General features: G+C 35.8%; 1 pseudogene; it reads left to right on the top strand.

Moving 5' to 3' along the window:
- The first annotated feature begins 5,219 nt into the window (after positions 1–5,219).
- On the top strand, positions 5,220–5,358 carry LOC145274895 (U2 spliceosomal RNA; annotated as a pseudogene).
- Positions 5,359–18,012: the final 12,654 nt, after the last annotated feature.

Here is an 18,012-nt window from a genome sequence, read left to right as displayed (position 1 = left end):
ATTTAGTTTTAGCTTGAGAGGTTTGTTCAGTTATAGGAACTTTTTTTTCATTGTTGAATTGTTTTATAATTTTTTAAAATTCTTCCATAAGTTCCTTCATTTCATTAAGTAGTTTAATAATGTCCGCGGATTTAATGTTGAGTGAATTTATTTTTGTTTGTTTATTTGGTTCGGTAGTTTGCTGTATGTTTTTTTTTTGTTATTTCAGAATATCTTGCATTTTCTGATAGTTTGCGAGCTTCTTGGAAGGTAATATTTTTTGTATATTTTATTTTGTTGATTTCTTTTTCACTCTTCCATTTGTCGCATTCTTTTGAATTGGCGCTATGACCTTTTTGACAATTGATGCATTTTGACTCTTTTTTACAATCTGTATTAGGTTCATTATCTCCGCACCTTACACATATTGGAGGGCGGGTACACCGGTCTCGATGGTGTTTGTATCTCTGGCAATTGTAACACCTGAGTGGGTTTGGTATGTAGTTTTCAACGTTTACCATTTCATACCCTATTGTAATTTTGTTTGGAATTTGGTGAGTATTGAATGTTAAAATGTAAGTATTTGTTTTTATTATTTCGCCAAGTTTATAAATTTGAACTCTTTTAACGTCAGTATCGTTTTGTTTTTGTAGGTTAGTCTGAATTTCTTCCAAGGGGCACAGTGATAATTCAGTACTCCTGATTACGCCTTTGCTAATGTTCAGAGATTTGTGAGGGTAAATTTTAACATTTTGATTGTTAAAACGTTTCCATTTGGAAATTTCAATAGCATATTTTTGGTTTTCTACTTCGAGAAGTAATGTACCATTATTTTGTTTTTTAACCATTTCAGGTTTGATGCTAGATAGAATCTTTTCAATTTTGAATGGGGATATTTTGGTTATTGGTTCCCCTTCAGTTGCTTCTATAACTATGAAGCGGGGAACATTCTGTTTTTTTTGATGAAGCTCTGTTTCAGTGTCAGAACTACTGGCATCAGATACTTCGGTGTGGTTTCTTTTTTGAGGCTTTCTGGATTCCATTAATATGTTTAGTTTGTTTCATTTTTCATGCTCCCCACCCACCTCGGAGTCCTATATGGGAAGTGTTGGGGGGATACCCATTCGCCCCAACCCAACAGGGATACAGGAAAAGTATACTCTTCTTGCTGGTGGATTCAAGCGCCTGTGGTTCTTCAATTTCCTTCTGAAGGCCTCGTTTTCAGTAAGAATTTCAGTTTTTCAGTCGTGTTTAGTCCATTATTCAGCAAGTTGATTGGCCCTCCAGCCACCGCTTACTAAATCAGTTTATTGTATAGTGTGGGAAGTGCAAGCATATTTTCTTGTTATGCCTGTCTGATTTAGGGCTAGACGTGACCAACCGATTGATTGGATCGGGCCTATCAAACCGCCCGTCTTAGCTTAAGTAAGGGCCAAAGAGGTGTGTTGCATCTCATGTCCTTAAAATATCCTGGACATGATCTACTCAACCACCAGGATTCCGTTCGTAAGCCTTACGGGATGCCACCCACGGTCAACAGGTGGCCACATTGAGGGACTTATACCCTCTGCAGGGGGGCAGTCGGCATATTCTAATGCCCCACCGACAGAGTCAACCGGGAAGTAGGGAAGGAAAAAGAAAGGAGGGGAGGAGGGAAGGAGGGTTGTTGTTTTTGTTTTTGTTTTTCGTAGAACATAATTAGGTTTTACAAAAGAGAATAGAAAACAAAAACAAATCAATGTAGGTGCATTTCGTCTCAGGAAGCCATTAGACAGCCTGATCTGGTAGCACCAGGCAGATTAAATAACGTGGTATTATAGCAATTGTAGTTAGCACTTTCACTGTGAATATCTTACATTAACACGTTTATATAGTAAATCCTCTAAAGAACTGGAAAATCTTGTGAGTTTCATGTAGATTTACAAGTTTCTCTACTGCAATCTGACAAATTCTGGTTTAATCTGTGCAGATAATTCTGTTTTTACCGACACAGTTATCCAAGAAAAATAGCGTAACGAAGCATCTCTACTTATGGTAAAACTTATCAGAGAATTGAATGAATCAGCCTCGGGTAGATGTTTATCTGCTTAATTATATGCTAGAATAAGGAATGTGTGGATAAAGGAATCTGAGGAAGACTATAAAGATTTACGAACAAACAAGAAAATATATCTTTACAATATTACTTAGTGCAGCCATTATTCATTAGAACAGAATGAAAAACAGCAGAAAAAAAAGATTGGAGGAAAGAGTCGGAATAGAAAAGATTAAAAAGAAATTACATTAAAAAGAAAAGTTTGAGAGATAAAACATAGCAACGTCTAAAAAGAGAAGAAAAACGAATTTACATACGAAGCTTGTTAGAATAAGATGAACATTGATACGGGAGGATAATACAAACACGAATTGAAATAAAGACAGAGGCACACAAGAATGAAAAAAATATATAAACAGGTGACAAGGTTAATCATACCCGAACTATTTAACAAAAGAGACGTCAATGGTAAACAAGACGGGAAAATGCCGAGAGTAAAACAAGATATGTGGATCGAACACCGGGAAAAAAGAGGAACGCAAACGCCACGACAAAAGTCGAACGCAAACGTCATGACAAAAGGCGAACGCGAACGTCACGACAAAAGGCGGACGCGAACGTCACGACAAAAGGCGGACGCGAACGTCACGACAAAAGGCGGACGCGAACGTCACGACAAAAGGCGAACGCGATCGTCACGACAAAAGGCGAACGCGAACGCCACGACAAAAGACGAACGCGAACGCCACGATAAAAGACGAATGCGAACGCTACCACAAAAAGCCAACCCGAACGCTACGACAAAAGGCCAACGCGAACGCCAAAGCAAAAGGGGAACTCGAACGCCAAGACAAAAGGGGAACGCGAACGCCAAAACAAAAGGGGAACGCGAACGCTAAGACAAAAGACGAACGCGAATATCAGAACAAGAGTGGGACGCGAACCCCAAGAACAAGAGAGAGACAGACTGGAGTAAAAAATAAGGGAATATAAGCAGGAACAGACGATTCAATACCAACAGCACAGAAAAGGAACAGGTACATACGATATAGATAGAGAGAAATTAAATACCTGCAAAACAAAACAAAAATGTCAGTATAAGAAATGTGTAACCTGACTAAAAAAACAAAAAAAAACCCTACGAAATCAAGACACGCACGCAGACATAACACCGGAAGGATCTCCCCACCCATTATAACACCGGAAACTCTTGCTATACCTACAGGCATTAAGGATTGTCTCTCAGACACGCGAAGAAGGAATTCATACCATGACATTTATAAATTTATCCTCTGATGAAACTTTAAGGAATAGAATTTACCGGAAATGATTAGCATATTTACCGGAAATGATTATCATACTTACAAGTGTTTCCCCCCCCCCCCGTGGTAGTCAGCAGAATGTAAATAGCTTGTACGATATGTGCGCACGAAAATTTATATCGAATTTCAGGTGTAAGCATCTTACAGCATCCACTATTTACGTCATGCCGAAAACGCTGGAATTGATTTTTTTATCTTCTCGGTAAGGATCACGTTAAGACTGAACAGTGGAGGTAAAACAATAGGACCTTATTTTCTGCAATTGACTATAGTTGGGCTTTTTAACCCTCAAATTTCATGTTTTTTGTTGCTCGAATTAGTGGTGATATGGGACCACACCCTTTTTTTATCAAGGGCTGGTGACTGAGGCTTGTTAGACTGTCATGACTATTGTGTCGTTTTTCGAGGAGGGGTGGTTTACACCGTTACTTACCTCTCCCTGCCAATGGTTTAAACTGGTTGAGCGACCGTTTCTATTCTGAATATCGGCCTACCAATATGTAGGATTATTTTTACTCAATTTTTAGTCGCGTGCAAGCGACTCTAAGTCACTCCGTCGATCCGTCGGTCAGTCTGTCGGTAACACTTTAGTGCTTGGCCTTTTCGGTTAAGATCAAAGGCCTGTTGTTGATAGATGCTGTTCTTAGCTTTTTAAGCTTTTCTTGGCCCTTTCGCCAAGAACAAAGAGTAGTATCTGTTCCGGCAGATGCTGCACTTAAGATAATTTGTACCAGTCAATGGAGGGGAAACCCTCTATACTGGGACAATTATTATTTTTGGTAACCAGAGTGCCCCCTTTTTGCCTACTTTTAGGGGAGCTGGTTTTTACCTCACATTAAAAACGGCCTTGTGCCTAATTTGCTCAGTGGGGGAGCAAATAAACACCATCTGTTCCGGCAGATACTGCAAGCAAAGACCATATGTGGGGGCAACTCCACATATAAGACCTTGGTCAATGTAGGGGCAACCCTTCATACCAATTGTCACTATCCAGCTCCCCTACTCCCCGGGGAGTTGGTCCCCATTTCCCCTTCACTCCTCACTTTAAAAATCGGCCTTGTGCCTAATTTGCTCGGTGGGGGAGCAAATAAATACCATCTGTTCCGGCAGATACTGCAAGCTATGACTAGCAAAGGCCCGATGTGGGGGCAACCCCACATGCCTGACCTTTAACCAGCTCCCATTTCCCACCTCTCGGGAGCTGGTCCCCTTTTTCCCTTCCCCCTCCCTTCACTCCTCACATTAAAAATCGGCCTTGTGCCTAATTTGCTCGGTGGGGGAGCAAATAAATACCATCTGTTCCGGCAGATACTGCAAGCTATGACTAGCTAGGAGTAGCTATGACTAGCAAAGACCACATGTGGGGGCAACCCTACATGCCTGACCTTTAACCAGCTCCCGTTTCCCACCTCTCGGGAGCTGGTCCCCCCTTTTCCTTCCCCTCCCTCTACTCCTCACATTAAAATTGGCCTTGTGCCTAATTTGCTCGGTGGGGGAGCAAATAAATACCATCTGTTCCGGCAGATACTGCGAGCAAAGACCATATGTGGGGGCAACCTCACATATAAGCCCTTAGTCAATGTAGGGGCAACCCTTCATACCAATTGTCACTATCCAGCTCCCCTACTCCCCGTGGAGTTGTTCCCCATTTCCCCTTCACTCCTCACATTAAAAATCGGTCTTGTGCCTAATTTGCTCGGTGAGGGAGCAAATAAATGCCAACTCCACACATAAGACCTTGATCAATGTAGGGGCAACCCTTCATACCAATTGTCACCATCCAGCTCTCCTACTCCTCGGGGAGCCGGCCCCCATTTCCCCTTCACTCCTCACATTAAAATTCGGCCTTCTGTCTAATTTTCCCGGTGGGGGAGCAAATAAATACCGCTTTTCTTGGCGTTTTGGCCAAGATCAAAGTGTAGTATCTGTTCTTACTACATGCTGTACTTATGCTTGTAACTTTCTGATATAAAGCGAGGGATCATTTTTTGTATTAATTTAATGTAAAATGATCAACCACTTTATAACCAGTCAGTCTCAACGCCATTCAAGTCATTCTCCAGATAATTCAAGTTGTTTTTGAGGGATTCCAGTTATTTTTTAAGCATTCAATCATTCTTAAGTTCATTCAATTCATCCTTATGTTCATTAAAGGCATTCTTAGTTATTTACTTTTTATCTATTTAAGTCATTTCAGTCTATTTTTCGGTCATTTTAGTTTATCTTTAAGAATTTCATGTCAATGCTACATTCACGCATTCATTCATTACACGAGAGCACGCGACTAGTGGCTATCGACCTTGTTATTAGTTACTTAGTTCCTAATTCTACACGACTTCTTATTTGGTATTAGAAGCTACATGTGTTAATATAAATAGAGATGTGTCCTTGTTCGTTACACGAGGAACGTGTTGGATGGTTTGAGGAGATGACACACCATGTTTGAATATTTGGTTCAGTTTTATTGCAAATGAAATGTATGCTCATCCCAGACGACTACCAAACACATTTCATGCCGAGGAATCTGGATTAATATTTATCATAGTACTATCGAAATTGAGTAGACGCATTAGGTTGAATTATTATATAAATATGTCGGCAAATGTTTCATATATATATATATATATATATATACACACACACAAAATAATATATATTAGGTAGCGAGACCTGTAAAAATTCCACAGCGGATTCTTTCATATTTAATATATTGATGTTGGCATTCTGTGGATGTTCAGCGTAAATCGAGTCGCCCTGATGTTGTAGATCTTTTGTTAAAGATGCAAACATTTTAATCTAAGCTAGTAGGGACGCTAGGCTTAGCCCGGTCGTAAAATACGCTTAAATATATTTTAATTTATGCAGATTTCGTATATATTATATAGCCACTTTTCTGTCGATGTTTATATATTATAAAATTGTGATTTCAAAAATAAAAAAAATATATATCCATATGACTTAGGTGCATCAGGTAGAATCGAACCCGAAACTTAAACTTATGAAGACTCCTTTGTATAATTTTCTTTATTACAAGAAATGTAAGGTCAGAAAAACGAAACGACAGTCAAAACAGATGTAAGCGTGACAAACAAAATAACACACATGCTATCGTATTAATATAAATATACTGCTTACTACGTAATCACTCCGAGGATAGAATGGAAATTATTTATATTCATCCAATCTACTCTGGAATAATTGATATTTGGTAAATTTTTTTTTGTTCGACGATGAATAAACTTTAAATAAACGAGTTTTGCAATTATAAACTAGTAACTTATTGCCTAAAAATGAAATGTTACTTTGTACGAAATAATTTACCAACAAGCATCATTCGTAAGTTTGCTCTTGAATGCATATAGGCTCTTGATTTCTAAAATAGATCACATGTACTCGCTGCCCCCTTAATAGGAGTGTCAATATTTTACTTTCTAAAAATAAATTTTCCCTACAATTTCTGCATTCTAATCAATTTTAATCATTACATAAAGTAAAAAAAAATAGATACCCTTAAACTTAATAGGTTAACATTGATTTACTCTGATATGTTTTGAAAAAAAAACCCACAAAAATAAACGTAGTGCAAAAGAAGGTAAGTGCTACGTAATAACTATAAATTACAATTTTAATTAAACTCTCAATGCGGACGATGATATGAATACAGGTACGTGTTACTTAAGGTTTCTACGTGATCATGGCTGACGAAAGGAGAGCAAACTATCCTCATGTAATAAATAAAATGATCTAATTGGCAATTTAATACATATTCATGAGTTCGACAAGATGCACCCGAAGAAGATCGGGAGTTATATCGCTTGGAACATTGCGATAATATATTCATTATGACGACGGAAGTCCCAATACTACAGGTAATTATTTTGTTAAATATATAGTAATATTACAAATAGCCTTACCGCCAAAAAAAAAACAAGATTGTGTTCTTTCTACTACTCGCATATCGAAAGAAAAACAAAAATTAGATCTGGTTTTATGCAAAAAAGCGTGAAAAATGTGGTAAACTCACGTAACTGAGCGAGATTTGAGGCGGATAATAGAACGCGGTTTGGAGGGAAAGGAGGCAATTTTTTGATACGTCTTGCCTGGATGGAAACGTTACGATCAATCGTAACCTTACAAAACACGTGCTTTGAAAATGGTTTGTAATTCTTACGTACAGATAGTATGTGTTTTATAAGTTGTTGGACTACAGGTTTCATCGTGGATTTTATTACCACAATGTACCGGCCGTTGGACCTACTGTTAAATTCAATATTGCGTATAAATCCCACGGTTCGGCAAGATTAAATGTAAAGATTTTATCTGTCGAAACGCTGTCGCCAAATAAAATCATGGCCCTGTTGGGTTTCTGTATCCATCTTTAATTGTTAGGTTACATTCAGGATTTTTCTCCTGAAATATTTGTCTACAAAAGCTAAACATTCCCGTGTTCCTTTATCTATTTCATCACGTCTAACAAGCGGCGGAACAACACAGCATCTTCTTAAACAGACGAGTCTTTTTCAACATTCAAAGTCAATGTCTACATATATGTACATATTTTCTGAAATCTAAGGAACGATCTTGTCTCTCGCAAAATGAAGACATCTTGCGTGACAAAGAAAAGCTATTATAAAGTTACAACTGCTTAGAAAATGAATGAATCACATTCTGTTACATTCTGTCAATAAAAGGAATAAAAGAAAAACAAAACACGCGAGTATGTAACACGAGCGGACGGTAGATCCATAAATTAGATAGGTCGAGATGTGAGGAAACGTCTAATATGATTATATATATATATGTATATATATATATATATATATATTATATACAGAGGGTGACATGAAAGTATCTACTTATTCTAAAGTAACTATAATATATTTTTTAATTACAATTCCTCGAATTAATGAATTTTAGAAGAAAGTATATCACACGAATTTTATTTGAAATTAAGCATAGGCACGACCATCCACCACCAGCTTTTCAAGTAGACCATAAACTGCATCAACTGATTTCACAAGAAACTTGCGGGATGGAACTAATAAATTTACGTATTCTCCCTTCAAGAGTAAAACCCAAATTCATGTAACAGATCCGAAAAGAAAATAACCGCATGGATAGAATAAAACATGAAGTAACATACGATCAAAAATCGAGAAACACATAACAGCATTTGAATAATGTATAGTTATTTTATAATTAGGAGTTACTTTCAGATCACCGTGTATATACGAGTGTGTGTGTTTGTAAGTTTGGTAGAGCACCTCAACAAGGTTTGGGTTAAGGAAAAAGTAACCATATAAGCAGAATGTATTAATTACAAAACATTAGTACTGTCGGTTTTAAATCTACAAAGCAGACTTAAGAGTTCGGCATAACCCAAATCCTAAGTTCTTCTGTATATGTGTCTGATTGGAAAATAGTGACCCGCCCTCTATGTGACCTTTCAAATTAACGCTTTTCATTATTATTGATATCATTATTAGTATTATTAGTTCCTCTTGTATACTTGAAAGTTTGACCGATATATACGTCGTGAGCAAATAATACTTAGAAGAAACGTATTTATCTCGGTTGCGTGACTTTCATTTGTATTTCGTTTTCATTTTCTGCTAGGAGAAAAAAATAATCCAAAATGTTAAAAAAGTAAGGAAAAAGAAAACGAAAAAAAATAGAAGTGTAAATTAATATTGGGTGAAAACAGTAAAAGATAAATCATGCAAGGTAACTCCGCCATTTTGCAACAAAAACTATCAGGCTCTTTTTGATATAACAAAGAAAATTAAAATTAGAAGAAAAGAACTTAACTATATTAATAAAATTTAAAAAAAAATACTTCTTTTGTTGTTGAAAAAACTGAACCTACTAGTAAATAAATATCCGAAAAGATAAAAAAAAAAACAACTTTTGTTAAAAGACATATTGCAAAAAAAAGGCATACGTTTCTATTTACTTGCCTACCCAGGATGGCAGAGTTAGACACAAAGTTGGTATTAAATGTAGGAAAATCTTGCTCCCAAAATGGGGCTCCGGATAGGAATAAAAATAAAAATTGTCTACGTCATGAACGATCTCACCTCCACTAACCGAGAACAGAAAAGACGAAGTACAGCACCAAAACGGTTAGTAGAAGAAAAGAGTTAGTCTCTTACAAATATATTAGAAAAGATTAGAAAGCTTTTGATTTATCATAGATCTAAATAGCATTAGAGAACTATAAATATAGCTAATAGTTTGATCCAATAATTTGCCGGGGAGAGTCACTTGGTTTGTTGTATGAAAACGTTTCTTGAACCTGTTATGTCCTGGCATGGCAACCAGCTCCCCAAATGTTAAACACGATCAAATCATAGGCATATCCCTTACTAAACAGGGAGTTAAAATGCGGTCGAGCATAACCGCTTTGGAGGATCTAGTCGTCTAGTCCTCGTTGCATCTTTGCTAAAAAAAAGGCTGTTGCTGCAGATAGAATGCTTGTATAAAAGAGTAGTAAAGACATTTTTGTAAAATAAAAATATAATCCTTTTATTTAACATTTCTCTATAGCAAAGCATATTACCTCTTTCGACACGTGTCGCCAACGGCCGGCGCAAAACTGCTATGTGTCCGTCGTACACGGAATCCAAGCTTCGACTGTATTATACAATCTATTTCAATTCTCCCGGCTTTCTCCTTGAGTGAGAGATGAAGTGAGTGAGAGAGAGCGAGAGAGAGAGAGAGAGAGAGAGGGGGGGGATGCATACGTAGCACTTGCACACTGTTAGATTGTCAGCAAGCAGAGACGATCTCTTTCACCTCTCTTTACTCGTTTACACAAAACAGTTGTCACTCATTTAAAGTGACAGCGGTAACGTTTAAAGCTGTGCAGCCGCTGAATTTGAGTTTGTCACACCCCATGAGAACTATATACATCTGGTAAAATCCCCCTCCCCCGATGTGAGGAATCGGGGAACCCGAAAGGGGGTCTCACATATTGTCCTACAATAGGAAGTTTGGGTGACTATTTCAGTTTAAAATAAATTAGAGATAACTAAAAAGTGTAAGTGCAGTTATATATATATATATATATATATATATATATGTGTCTGTTACTGAAGAATATAAGTAAACAACGTTGGCTGAACAAATAAATTAACATAATTCACATAAGAGATTTGTGTGTGTATGTGTGTGCTAACTACTTTTCGGCCATTGAACTTCGACATCATTTGGCAGTCCCTGCCGTTGAACTATTGCCAAATGGTCTACTCAAGTTATCGAATGGATATGAGTGACGAGCGGAAGTCTGACGGATGCGCACTTCAGAGTAGCCGTATGCTTATCCAACGCGAGATCTCTATGGAAATCTATTGTCTCCAGACAGAAATAGCTCAGGCATATATATATGAAAAATCTAGTTCTCAGAATCAGACCACATTCAATCCGAGATGAGAAATTAAATTAATTTCACGTAGAAGGCACAACAGCAAAAGAGTGAGAAAAGAAGAAAACAGTGGAGAAAAAATAAAGGCAAGATTAATACGAATAAAAAGACGAACAGAACGGGAAAGGCAAAGAGTTAAATAAAAGAGAAAGAGAAGAAGAAAAGACAGAATTGCACGGGTAGAAGATGAAGAAGCACAAATTGACTACGAAGAGACACGGGGAGAAGGAGAGAAACAAAAGACACGGAAAGAAACAGGAGAGAAGATGAGAAAAAAGAGAAAAGGAGACACAAGAGAAAGCTAGAAATAAAAGGAAAGTAAGAAGGAAGGGGTGGAGGGAAAGAAACGGAAAAAAACGACTGTGAAACAAAAAAAAAACAAAAAAAAAACAAGGATAAAAGATATAGATCAGATTTAGCAAATATTTTCCCGCCGTAGAGACTCGATTTCGTTTCACTTATTTAACTTTTGTCCATAAACAGAAATTCCATTATTTGAAATCTAAGATACATAAGACTGTCATACCGACAACGTCTCAGCAACAGATAAAAGCCAACAGAACGAACCACAAGGAGCAATCTTCATAGTTATACAGAATATTATATTTCTGTCATGCTTTTATTCAGAAGACGTCTAGCAAAACTATATTTCTTTAATAAAAACTGTGTTAAAATGCAGTATAAATAAAACTGGTCATATACAGGAACTTATTTACTAACCTCTCCCCACGACAATAGAGTTAGACGCAATGTAGTTTTTTTTAAATGTGGAGAAAATCCATCTATCGAAAACGTTATCAAAATCTAGAATGGCCTCTCCTGTATTTAATAAAGATAGAAAGGTGAAATGCAGTATCTGTTCATATTTTTTTCGATACGGCTGAAGATTACAACCCGTTTTGTACGTATACAGCAAATATGTTTTTTTTTTTAAATATCTATTATGTACTTTCACCTAAAAATTGGAAGAAAAGTACTCTACTTCCACTGCAAGAATATTTTACATGATGGGCGAACATGGGGTTTGAAAAGACTGCAAAAAGGCGTATAAATGAGCACATGAAAATGCCCGAGCAAAACATCTGGTATTCTAGAGTAAAGGTGATTTAAACGATTAGTAATATGCTTTCTCCACCTCAAATACTGAAAGTAAAACGCGTGCCGTTACATTAAAAAAAAAACTGTACAGAACAATTAATCAAGTCGAAATAAGTAAATTAATGATCTACTAAAACGGACCTATAAGGTTGGATCAATTACACAGAATGCAGTCTCGATGTGTATAAAAATATTAACTCCCGATGTGCGTCGAGTAACCTCACAGGACTTTTGAAACGTACTCTTTATTTCTTTGGGCATCTGGTGTGACAATCCAAACCCTTATGAAAAAAAAACTCTATAATACTACTTAAGTACATTATCTATCAGACTATGTTCATAGGATAACTAGCAGGGAGATAAGACGTTTCCCAGGGTCGACTGATGATCAAAGTATATTTTACGTTCCTATATTTTCATTGTCATCGAAATCCGTGAAATCGCCCGGAAGGAAGTTTCACGTGTCTTCGTGCAGTAAATTAGTCCAAAAATATGTGATTCTACATTGTAGTCTAGAGAACCTACAGTTTGTTTTATACAATTAATTCATATAAATTTTCAATTTAACGAAAAAAAAAACATTAAGAAATTTGTGCGTGAAGTTTGAACCTACAGACAACGTCATGCAAAAAAAAAAAAAAAAACGCACAAAAAAAAAACCGCTATCAACTCACCTACTCTAGAATTTTCACGGCCCATTATCCTATCACTATTGCTAAGCAGCGACATGGAATATTGTTTTTACCGATGATAGATGGATTAAAGTAAAGTTTCGATTATCGATAATTATCAGGGGTATTCTGAGACAGACTTAACTAAAATCACTTCCAGACTTATACACTAAAGTTCTGTAAATTTTAAAGAAAATCTGTTCAGTCGTTTCGGAGTCTATAAAGAATGAATTCACACAAAGAGACAAAGTTGCATTTATATAATTCTAGAGATAGAGCTATGTTTCTGTACTTGATATTTATTAATCTAATATCTAGTACTTAGATGACAGTTAGATCACCGTGGTTAAGCAATGTTGAGCCTGGTTCGTACTAAAATGAGTGACCATTTGGGAAATCCAGGTACTCTATGTATTCTCCGTTTATCCCGACATTTTTCCAGCTATTCCGGACGTCTACTTGCTGCTCAAGTAAACTATTGTCGCGTCATGAGAGGTGTGGTGAAAATTGCGCAACCCTTTCCTCACAATTACACGCTCAGCTACCTTTACATAGAGTATCCATTGTCTTTCTAGTCTGAACAGATGATGATAAAGTACTTCCAATAGTAATATTGCAAATGTTTTGCTTAATGAACTATTCTTTTGGCTTGTGTCTTTGATATTTTCGGTTCTACATGCTCTGGATAATATCCAAAGCTTGGCATATGTTCGGAAACATGGAAGTTTAACGAGATACTAAGTGAGCACTGGTTCGTCCATTAAGATGATCACTAACATTATACGAGTCAACTATTTACTTACATACTCACTTGGCAGAAGTGCAAGGCATCTGGTCACAGTTACGGGCTCATTAAGAAATTTGCGAATAACCAGTTAAGTAACATAAAAAAATTAACTGTACATAAATGTTTTTTTTTTAAATTTTATTTTACGTATATTTGTATACTAATGTACCTATCAGATGAAAAAAGAAAATCATCAAGATAATACTATTAGTGAAATAAAAACGAGTTGTAATATTTAAAAGGTGTGAATATGTGTAGCATATGTACTCAACACTATTTAAATCCGTGTCTATTTTACTCAAACAAAGCATATTGCTGCTGAGTCGTAAAAGGCTCATCTGAATCTACAGAAACACCAAGTAGGAGATGAGCAACATGTTTCTTTACTCACATGACATTTGAAGTTTGCATGTTAGTATTAGGAGTTAACGAATTAAAAAAAAAACTATTAGAATAAAAATCCTTTGCATCGTGGAACCTCTACAGTGAAAGCCTGGGATTTTGCTTCAAGACAGGGGTATTTACCTCAAGGAGACTCTATTGCTACAAGTTCTTGTTTCACAAATGAAAAGTGTGATCCCTCTTACATACCAATGTTAAACAGGCTTTACGATCACCAGAACTAAAGAACCTCGGATTTCACTCCGTGGGGTTATCTCAGATATTCATGAAAATAATCCCCAGATTATTTTTGAAATAAGAAGCTTACATTCTTAACCAAGGTAGATCAAATAATATATTTCCCTAGTCGACTTTGAAACTGCGCCATTATTGCTGTGTTACGACAGACTTTCACTTATAGAGAGCGGAGAGCAATGCTGGGTAACAGGTTAAAACGAGGAGCACACACGGTCGCGTAAAAGAAGAAACATAAGGTACGTTGCACACACACACATTACAGTTGCTCGCACGAATGCCTAACACAGTTCACATAGAAGAGAACCCTTATTCTTACGCAATAAAATTATTGTAAATTCTAAAAGAGTTGAAGTGCCGTAACGAAACGGGAGTAAATAAGTAACAGAGATACAAACATGGAGAGAGCATATATATATATATATATATCACTGGGAAAGAGTTGATTTCCTGCCATATAAATAATGGTTTCGCTGTTATAATGAGGAGAAAAATATTTCAATTTTCTTCATCTTATTAATTTCGAAACTAATAAATAATTAAACAAGTGACGTTCGATAGAGTAATTATGCAAGAGTGGGCACCCAGGAGATTTTAAATAAATTATATTTATTGACAAAATAAACGGAGCGGCATAAATGTAAATATCATTTCGTTGTCTGCTTCAATTAATAAACTATTTGATGTGCGAAATGATCCTGACGTAGCATTCGCTATAAAACATTAAACAAGAAGGGAAGCCATTTTTAATTTTCAAACATTAAAATCGTTATGGCGGAATGAGGACGGCCGTTATATTTAATTTACTTTCTGCCCTGAGAGATCAAATTAATTAATTCTTGAGATTCACTTTATCGGTTGAGTTTCTTCCTTAGAGTTTGAAATGAAACCGAGATCTTTCATTAAGACTCGATACATTTATCAATTTAAGAATCTTATCACTAAATCAATCATGAAAAGTCTTTATTTTTTCCGACAAAGAAAATGGTTAGTCATTCCTGTAATCTTAAACATCATTTTTTTTTCTGAATTCCATGCTTCTTTTTCTCACTCCATGTGCTTAGCATCAGGCGAAATTTTCATGGAGATGGATTTGCAAGGGATGCTCACCTGTAGAATTATTATATCAAGGAATTTTGGGTTCGTTTTTACAGTTGACAAATGTACGAAAAAAAATAGGCAAAAATCAAATCTATAACAAACATTATCAAAGCAAATATAAGTTACTCTTCTAACTAACGGACAAGGTTTTTTAGCATTTGCACTTATGTAAAATGTTTATTCGGCCTGAAAAACAAGTAATGTTAAGTGTTACGCGAGAATAAGAAAGATATCCGCAGTTTGAGCCTTATATTTTTGAAGTCTCTACAATGGCTTTAAAATAAAATATAAAAAAGAATACTGGTAGACATCACCCGATAGCTGCTACCGTGTAATTTATTGGGTGGTGTTCTTAATTATAAAACAAAATACATGCTTTATAGAAAGTATAAGCATTGAAACCATATTCATCTATGTAGAAGATCATCTTATGATTCCTTTAGCAGTCTTTATCTTAAACATTTTTTACCACTATTGTAAATAAACACATCTTTGTCATAACGCACCTAAAGTAATTAAACCTGGTTCATACATAATTTACGTTAGCCTCCGATACGTTTTACCTTTCAACTAGCACTCTTTGCAAGCTTATTCACTCTTACTCTTAAATAACTCTTGGCCTTGATACATGCCAATTCTGTAAGTAAGAAAGCAATATTAAAACAGATTGACCGTCAATACATCTAACAATGTATATATCTGTCTAAATGTTGACCTCCAAAACCTAGTAACCATTTCATAAGCGCATAGTAGTTGCACGTACCCACATGCAAGAACGGACGAACCCCGTTCTTGACACTATCCCAATTGTAACGATGATTGGCCTTCTACAGTTATGAAATAGTCAAGTCTTATTTTGATAGATATTAACTTTAAAATATCTCGACATGTAAAAATTAGGTTAGTTCTTCTTGAGTATGAAGTCGATTCATAATGTAAACTCCCGTGCGACACCGTCATCAGAATATACCTGCATGATTATAAGCGATAAAAAAACAAAACAAAAAAATTCTTGGACGTTCGAGGATGGAAATTAGAAATCAGACGGATGAATGTTTTTATTTCATACCATGGAATCATGAAAAATATTAGGAAGTTGAGTTACATTTTTAGGAGTGGTATTTGTGTGCGTGGCGGGGTGGGGTTATCTGCATACTCGTTAGTAATATATCGAAAATTCTTAAATTATTACCCCTTCACCAATAAATGATACATTAAAATATGAAAACAAACAAACAAACAAACAAACAATAAGAAAAAAAGTGAAGCATGCAGCGTCCCAGTGAACGAGGCATAAAAAATGACTAAGTTCAGTATTTGCCCTCTCCCCATTTAGCCCCGAAAGTCCCGAGGAGACGTCAAATCCTTGTGATAAGAAAGAAATAAACGGTGCAGTTTTATGCTTTAACACATATAAATTTGATTTCTGCACCATGCACAAAAAAGAAATGACAAAGTCCATCATTGCCCCCCCCATCATTTAGCACCAAAAGTCCACACGCCTTAACATATTTAAATTTGAGTTCAGCACCATGCAAAATTGCTAAATAATCATACACAGAAAATTTCTGACAAATATGGTAGAATAATCTCAAAACGGAGTGTTTTTATTAGCGCTAAAAAACGCCCTTGGGGCACACCCAAGCGTTATCACGAAGTATAGACACACACAATTATATAGAAATCAGTTAGTTACAACTCTTCAGAAATTTTTATAAAAACCCAAGGCATCAATTGCTTTTAATAAGCACAAAAGTGTCAATTTTAGCCATTTTTGATAAGAATGGAACCCATAGGGGGAAACCGAACGTTTTCCGGAAAATCCGTTTTGTTACTTTTTTACTCGTATCATGTTTAATGTTTGTGCCAAAGTTCAAAAACTTCTAAGGCGTAATTATTTAGAAAAGTGCGGACAGAAGATAGAACGAACGGACAAAGGTGAATTTACAGGTATACCCTCTTTTTGTCTGAGAACCGAAAAAAAAAAAACTAGATAAATATGCATTTAGAAACTCATGTCGATTAAATAGCTTATAACGACGTTTACAGCTTATACTTATAAAATATACGGAAAGCTCGTTTATGTGGTATGAATTACCATAGATCCAATCTAATGGAAAGCTGAAATATTTGGATATTGACATTCGAAGTTGTGTCCATATAAACCCTAACAAAAAAAAAAACCCTGAAATCTGGAAACTATTTTTTAATCAATGTCTTATAACTATTCTTAAAATATTTACAAATCAGGTTATCTTTCTCTTTTGAAATCCTCTTTACATAAATTAAACCGAAACAAATATAGCATATATTACCCACACTTGGGCTTGACATTTATATTTTGGAAGCTATAATGATCGGTTTATTAGTTCAAGAATGAATTATGTATACAAATTTTATAAACAAGTATATATATATATATATTATTTTCTATTAATAGAGATAGGTTATCAACACTCAGGGCTATACGGAGACGGGATACTTACGACGGGACGAATGGAATGAGGAGGGGCTTTATACGCCCTTCACTGGTAAAAGGAACAGAAAATGAATATTAATAAAGCTGGAAAAATGATTTTTGAAATGGCTATTGCAATACATTGTTCGGTTTGATTTTTTTGTACTTCGGTATATCAACCCTATTCAAGTATATTAATGCAGAATACATCAGTCTTTGAAAAGTGTTTTATGCTTCAAGTTGTTTATATCTTTAAATATCATGGTGTTTGATTAGGTGTTTTTTTAAGGGAAACTGTTTATTTCTGTCTTTGGAGAAATCGATTAAGTTTTGCAAAGAGAAATGAAAAAAAAAACACACAAACACACACAAAAACCAAAAAAAAAAACAAAACAATAACATGAATGTTTCGCACATTTCAACCCAGAAGCCGGCATTTACAGACAACTTACTCTGGTAGCTCTAGAGAAGGTAAGCATAAAAAGGCAAATAAAAGAAAGCA

Source organism: Euprymna scolopes, chromosome 4, assembly GCF_053919585.1.
Source record: "Euprymna scolopes isolate OS-2025 chromosome 4, ASM5391958v1, whole genome shotgun sequence".
In the NCBI taxonomy this organism is placed as follows: Eukaryota; Metazoa; Mollusca; class Cephalopoda; order Sepiida; family Sepiolidae; genus Euprymna; species Euprymna scolopes.
This window is presented reverse-complemented; position numbering and strand designations above follow the sequence as displayed.